The following is a 6,954-nucleotide window of genomic DNA, read 5'->3' as shown; positions in this document are numbered from 1 at the left end:
GTGGAAAATTCTTCAAGAAATGGGAATACCAGACCACCTGACCTGCCTCCTGAGAAATCTGTATGCAGCTCAAGAAGCAAGTTAGAACTGGACATGGAACAACAGACTATTCCCAAATCGGGAAAGGAGTACGTCAAGGCCGTATTTTATCACCCTGCTTATTTAACTTATATGCAGAGTACATCATGCAAAATGCCAGGCTGAATGAAGCATAAGCTGGAATCAAGATGGCCGGGAGAAATATCAATAACCTCAGATATGCAGATGATATCACCCTTATGGCAGAAATTGAAGAGGAACTAAAGAGCCTCTTGATGAAAGTGAAAGAGAAGAGTGGAAAAGTTGGCTTAAAGCTTAACATTCAGAAAACTAAGATCATGGCCTCCAGTCCCATCACTTCATGGCAAATAGACGGAGAAACAATGGAAACAGTGACAGACTTTATTTTGGGGGGCTCCAAAATCACTGCAGATGGTGACTGCAACCATGAAATTAAAAGACTCTTGCTCCTTGGAAGAAAAGCTGTGACTAACCTAGACAGGATATTAAAAAGCAGTGACATTGCTTTGTCGACAAAGGTCTGTCTAGTCAAAGCTATGGTTTTTCTAGTAGTCATGTATGGATGTGAGAGTTGGACTATAAACAAAGCTGAGCGCCGAAGAATGGATGCTTTTGAACTGTGGTGTTGGAGAAAACTCTTGAGAGTCCCTTGGACTGCAAGGAGGTCCAACCATTTCATCCTAAAGGCAATCAGTCCTGAATATTCATTGGAAGGACTGAACTGAAGCTGAAACTCCAATACTTTGGACACCTGATAGGAAGAACTGACTCACTGAAAGCAACCCTGATGCTGGGAAAGATTGGAGGTAGGAGGAAAAAGGCATGACAGAGGATGAGATGGCTGGGTGACATCACTGACTCGATGGAAGTTGGTGATGGACAGGGAGGCCTGGCGTGCTGCAGTCCCTGGGATCGCAGACTCGTACACGACTGAGCGACTGAACTGAACTGAGGAAACAAGGAATACCAGCTTCCTCTTCATCATCATCTATACCTGGTGGAGCAGGTTTTCTTTCTTTTTTAACTGGTTTTTAACCGTTTTTTGAGTGTTTGATCCCCTGAGGCAGAGAAACCCAGCACTCTGTCATCTAGCCATCTGTCCAAAAGTGCTCTTTCCCTGAGAAAGGCTGTCTACTGAGTAGCCCTGAAGGTTGACATCACTCTCCTTTGCTGAGCTCCCTGGCAACAAAGTATCATGAGGCAGTTCATCCCAAGCAAATACAATCTATTATAATTCCAGGTGATACAAAGTCGTTTGGTATCACTCAGTAGCAAAGGTGAGCATTCCACTGCATCTCTCAAAGTGCTTAGAGAGAACCCAGATGACTCAGGGGTCTTGCCATATGCTCTTGGCCCTGAGCTGCTGTGGCAGTTCCAGTAAAATCTGCTCCTGGCTTCCAGCCAGCCAGGAGCCTATTTACAGCTACTGTTCTGGTCTTTGAATTGTTGGCCAGCTCCAGCTTTTGCTCTTCCCACTAACACTCTGCCATCCCTAGAAGTAACAAGGTGCCTATATAAAGCTGCTTATAGTCACTCTCCCAGCTCAGGCTCTGTCTCCCTTCCACTTCCAACTCTCTTGACTCATCTGGTTTCTTTCTCATTAATTGAACTCTCTTTCTCTGCATATGTCCTTCAGATTGAGATATTAGCTGCATGCTTTTTTTTAATTTTTTTATTTATTTTTTGGCTGGTGGTCTTCATTGCCTCATGGACTTTTCTCTAGTTGTGGGGTTACTCCCTAGTTGCAGTGCACTAGCTTTTAATTGTGGTGGCTTCTCTTGCTTCGGAGCATGGGCTGTAGGCAGGAAGGCTTCAGTTGTTGTGGTTCCTGGGCTCTAGAGCAGACTCAGGAGTTGTGACCCATGAGCTTAGTTGCCCCGAGGCATGCGGGATTATCCTGTACCAGGGATCAAACCTGTGTCTCCTGCATTCACAGGCAGATTCTTTACCACTGAGCCACCAAGGAGGACCCTGGGTAGATGGTTTTACCTGATTTTTGTTTGCTTGTTTCTGGCAGAAAGCCCCAGATGCTGCCTCTTGGGGTGTTCTTTCAGAGACTCAGCATTAGCACCCAAGGCCATCACTGGCCCTTTCGGTACCATCTAGCAAGTATCCCAAGCTACTGCTCATCTAGAAGAGAATGTAGATGGGTGCTCATCCATTACCTCATACCAAAAATTTAAAATAAAACAAATGCAATAAAAGGAATGTACTCAGTATCTGTGCAACAATATAAATCTCACATCTTATCATCTTAGGGCAGACTGTAAACCTAGAAATAGTGTAAAGGGAATCAATATGGTGCTCTTAGATGCTCTGGTCTCTGCACATGATCAAGAAAAAGAAGTGGTGTCCAGGTGAGTGGGCAAAAGGTGAAGGCAGGCTTGAGTTTGCCAGTTTTATTATAAAGATTTTTTTTAAGCTAATCATGAACTACCTTAGGAAGCTTCCTAAGTCTTCTCCTTGTCTGTAAACCCAAGTTCTGCCTTTATGTCTTTATGGGGCAGTGAATATTATGGGATAGCTTACAGATTCACTCAGATAGGTAGAAAAGTGAAAGTGTTACTCACTCAGTAGTTGCTCTTTGGGACCCATGGACTGCCACATGCCAGGCGTCCCTGTCCTTCATCTCCTGGAGTTTGCACAACTCATGTCCATTGAGTCAGTGACGCCATCCAACCATCTCATCCTCTGTTGTCTCTTTCTCCTCCTGCTCTCCATCTTTCCCCAAATCAGAGTCTTTTCCAATAAATGGGTTCTTTGCATCAGGTGGGCCAAAGTATTGGAGCTTCAGCTTCAGTCCTTCCAATGTATATTCAGGACTGATTTCCTTTAAGATTGACTGGTTTGATCTCCTGGTAGTCTAAAGGACTCTTAAGAGTTTTCTCCAGCACCACAATTCAAGTGCATGAATTCTTTGGTGCTCAGCCTTCTTTATGGTCCAATTCTCACATCCATACATGACTACTGGAAAAACCACAGCTTTGACCATATGGACCTTTATCGGCAAAGTGATGTCTCTCCTTTTTAATACATGAAGATTGTCCCAGCTTTTCTTCCAAGGAGCAGGGGTCTTTTAATTTCATGGCTGCAGTCACTGTCTGCAGAGATTCTGGAGCACAAGAAAATAAAATCTGTCACTGTTTCTATTTTTCCCCCCACCTATTTGCCATGAAGTGATGGCACTGATGCCATGATCTCAGTTTTTGGAATGCTGAGTTTTAAACCAACTTTTTCACTCTCTTCTTTCACCTTCATCAAGAGACTCTTTAGTTCCTCTTCACTTTATGCCATAAGGGTGAGATTATATATGAGATTATTGATATTACTTCCAGAAATCTTAATTCCAGCTTGTGATTCAGCCAGCCTGGCATTTTGCATGATGTACTCTGCATAGAAGTTAAATAAGCAGAGTGACAATGTACAGCTTTGACGTATTCCTTTCCCAATTTTGAACTAGTCCATTGTTCCATGTCCAGTTCTAACTGTTGCTTCATGATCTGCATACAAGTTTCTCAGGAGACAAGTAAGGTGACCTGGTATTCCCATCTCTTGAAGAATTTTCCACAGTTTGTTGTGATCCACACAGTCAAAGGCTTTAGTATAGTCAATGAAGCAGAAGTAGATGTTTTTATAGAATTCCCTTGCTTTTTCTATGATCCAATGGATGTTGGCAATTTGATCTCTGGTTCCTCTGCCTTTTCTAAATCCGTCTGGAAGTTCTCAGTTCACATACTGCTGAAGCCTAGCTAGAAGGATTTTGAGCATTACCTTTGCTAGCACGTAAAATGAGTGCAATTGTATGGGAGTTTGAACATTCTTTGGCATTTCCTTTCTTTGTGATTGGAATGAAAACTAATCTTTTCCAGTCCTGTGGCCACTGCTGAATTTTCCAAATTTGCTAGCATATTGAGTGCAGCATTTTCACAGCATCATCTTTCAGGATTTGAAATAGCTCAGCTGGAATTCCATCACCTCCACTAGCTTTCATAGTGATGCTTCCTAAGGCCCACTTGCCTTCACACTCCAGAATGTCTTACTCTAGGTGAGTTACCACACTATTGTGGTTGTCTAGGTCATTAAGACCTTTTCTGTATAGTTCTTCTTTGCATTCTTGCCACCTCTTCTCAATCTCTTCTGCTTCTGTTTGGTCCTTACCATTTCTGTCCTTTATTGTTCCCATGTTTGCATGAAATGTTCCCTTGGTATCTCCGATTTACTTGAGAAGATTTCTAGTCTTAATCATTCTATTATTTTCCTCTATTTTTTTGCATTGTTCCCTTAGGAAGCTTTCTTATTTCTCCTTGCTATTCTCTGGAACTCTACTTTCAAATGGGTATATCTTTAGCTTTGTGCAGTGGCAGTATCGTAGCCAGTGAGGTTTATCCGAGGCACGATTATTGCTAATTGAAAACTTTTCCCAAATGGGTATATCTTTCCTTTTCTCCTTTTCCTTTTGCTTCTCTTCATTTCCCAACGATTTGTAAGGCCTCCTCAGACAACCACTTTGCCTTCTTGCCTTCTTGCATTTCTTTTTCTTGGAGATGGTTTTGGTCACCACATCCTATACAATGGTACGACCCTCCATCCATCATTCTTCGGGCACTCTGTCAAACCAGATCTAATTCCTTGAATCTATTTCTCACTTCCACTGTATAATCATAAGAGATTTGATTTAGGTCATAGCTGAATAGCCTGGTGGTTTTCCTTACTGTCTTCAATTTAAGCCTGAATTTTGCAATAAGGAGCTGATGATCTGAGTTACAGTCAGCTCCAGTCTTGTTTTTGCTAACTGTATAGGGCTTCTCTATCTTCAGGTGCAAAAAATATAATCAGTCTGATTTCAGTATTGACCATCTGGTGATGTCCATGTGTAGAGTCGTCTCTTGTGTTGTTGGGAGAGTGTTTGCTATGATCAGTGTTTTCTCTTGGCAAAACTCTGATAGCCTTTGCCCTGCTTCATTTTGTACTCCAAGGTCAAACTTGCCTGTTACTCCAGGTGTCTCTTGATTTCCTACTTTTGCATTCCAATCTCCTATGATGAAAAGGACATCTTTTTTAGATGTTAGTTCTAGAAGGTCTTGTAGGTCTTCATAGAACCAGTCAACTGCAGCTTCTTCAGCGTTAGTGGTTTGGGTTTGGATTCCCAAACCACTTAGATTTGGATTCCTGTGAAGATGAATGGCTTGCCTTGGAAACAAAGCAAGATCGTCTTGTCATTCTTGAGATTGCATCCAAGTACTGCATTTCAGACCCTTTTGTTGGCTATGAGAGCTACTCCATTTCTTCTAAGAGATTCTTGCCCACAGTAGTAGATATGATGGTCATTTGAATTAAATTTGCCCATTCCCATCCATTTTAGCTCATTGATTCCTAAAATATTGATGTTTATTCTTGCCCTCTCCTGCTTGACTACATTCAGTTTACTTTGATTCATTGACCTAACATTCCAGATTCATATGCAATATTGTTCTTTACAGCATCAGACTTTGCTGTCACCACCAGAAGCCTCCACAACTGAGTGTCATTTGCTTTGGCCCGGCCTCTTCATTCTTTTTGGAGCTATTTCTCCAGTTTCCCTGTAGCATACTGAAAACCTACCAACTTGGTGAGCTCATCTTCCAGTGTCATCTTTTTCATGCTGTTCATGGGGTTCTCGAGGCCAGAATACTGGAATGGTTTGCCATTCCCTTCTCCAGTGGACCATGTTTGAATGGTTGTAATACATAGAACCTTTCATTAACTGTTAAGTGCCTACCAGTCCAGACATTGTCTTCAGCACCTGATGAACATCAGTTAGAAAAACAGAAAAAGATCTCTGTAATAATGGAGTTCAAACCATTAAAAAAATTATGTTTTCAGGACTTTCCTGGTGGTCAGTGGCTAAGACTTGTATTCCCAATGTATGGGGCCTAGGTTCAATCCCTGATCAGGGAACCTAGATCCCACATGCTGTAACTAAGAGTCTGCATGCCAGACTTAGCTTAAAGATTTAGCATGCTGCAACAGAGATCAAAGATCCTGCCTGCTGCAGCTAAGACCTGGTACAGCCAAATAAATAAATATTTTTTATTTATGCTCTTAAGAGCTTTTAATTGTATAGGCAAAGCTTAACAGGTGATGTGAAGTTAAAAAAAAAAAAGCAAGCTACAAAATTACATATTCAGCAGGATCTTTATATATTCCTGTGAAAGTGTTAGTTGCTTAGTGATGTTCAACTCTTTGTGACCCCATGGACTGCAGCACACCAAGATCTTCTGTCCATGGGATTCTCCAGGCAAGAATACTGCAGTGGGTAGCCATTTCCTTTTCCAGGTGTCTTCCCGACCCAGAGATCAAACCCTTGCCTCCTGTCCTCGAGGAGGATTCTTTACGCAGTGAGCTATTGGGAGAGCCCCATATATTCCTATGCTGCTGCTGCTGCTAAGTCGCTTCAGTCATGTCCGACTCTGTGCGACCCCATAGACGGCAGCCCACCAGGCTCCCCCATCCCTGGGATTCTCCAGGCAAGAACACTGGAGTGGGTTGCCATTTCCTTCTCCAATGCATGAAAGTGAAAAGTGAAAGTGAAGTCGCTCAGTCGTATCCAACTCTCTGAGACGCCATGGACTGCAGCCCACCAGGCTTCTCTGTCCATGGGATTTTCCAGGCAAGAGTACTGGAGTAGGGTGCCATTGCCTTCTCCATAGTCACAGATAATTCCTTTAAAACTTAAATCCTTCATAGAAGTTGTCTCTAGAGTGTTGAAATTGTAAGTTATTGTTATTTTTCATTATGCTTTTCTATACTTCAGTATTTTTAAAATTATTTTCAGTAAACAACTTACATCGACAGATAAACAGTAAAACAGGTAAGACAGTGAATAACACCCCCATCTAAGCCATGGGAATCTGG

General features: G+C 42.2%; 1 pseudogene; it reads left to right on the top strand.

Moving 5' to 3' along the window:
* Nucleotides 1-4,406: 4,406 nt before the first annotated feature.
* On the top strand, nucleotides 4,407-4,489 carry LOC120855242 (annotated as a pseudogene).
* Nucleotides 4,490-6,954: the final 2,465 nt, after the last annotated feature.

The sequence above is a fragment of the Oryx dammah genome, unplaced genomic scaffold (assembly GCF_014754425.2).
Source record: "Oryx dammah isolate SB20612 unplaced genomic scaffold, SCBI_Odam_1.1 HiC_scaffold_27, whole genome shotgun sequence".
In the NCBI taxonomy this organism is placed as follows: domain Eukaryota; kingdom Metazoa; phylum Chordata; class Mammalia; order Artiodactyla; family Bovidae; genus Oryx; species Oryx dammah.
The sequence above is the reverse complement of the archived record's forward strand: the minus strand, read 5'-3'. Positions and strand labels throughout refer to the sequence as shown.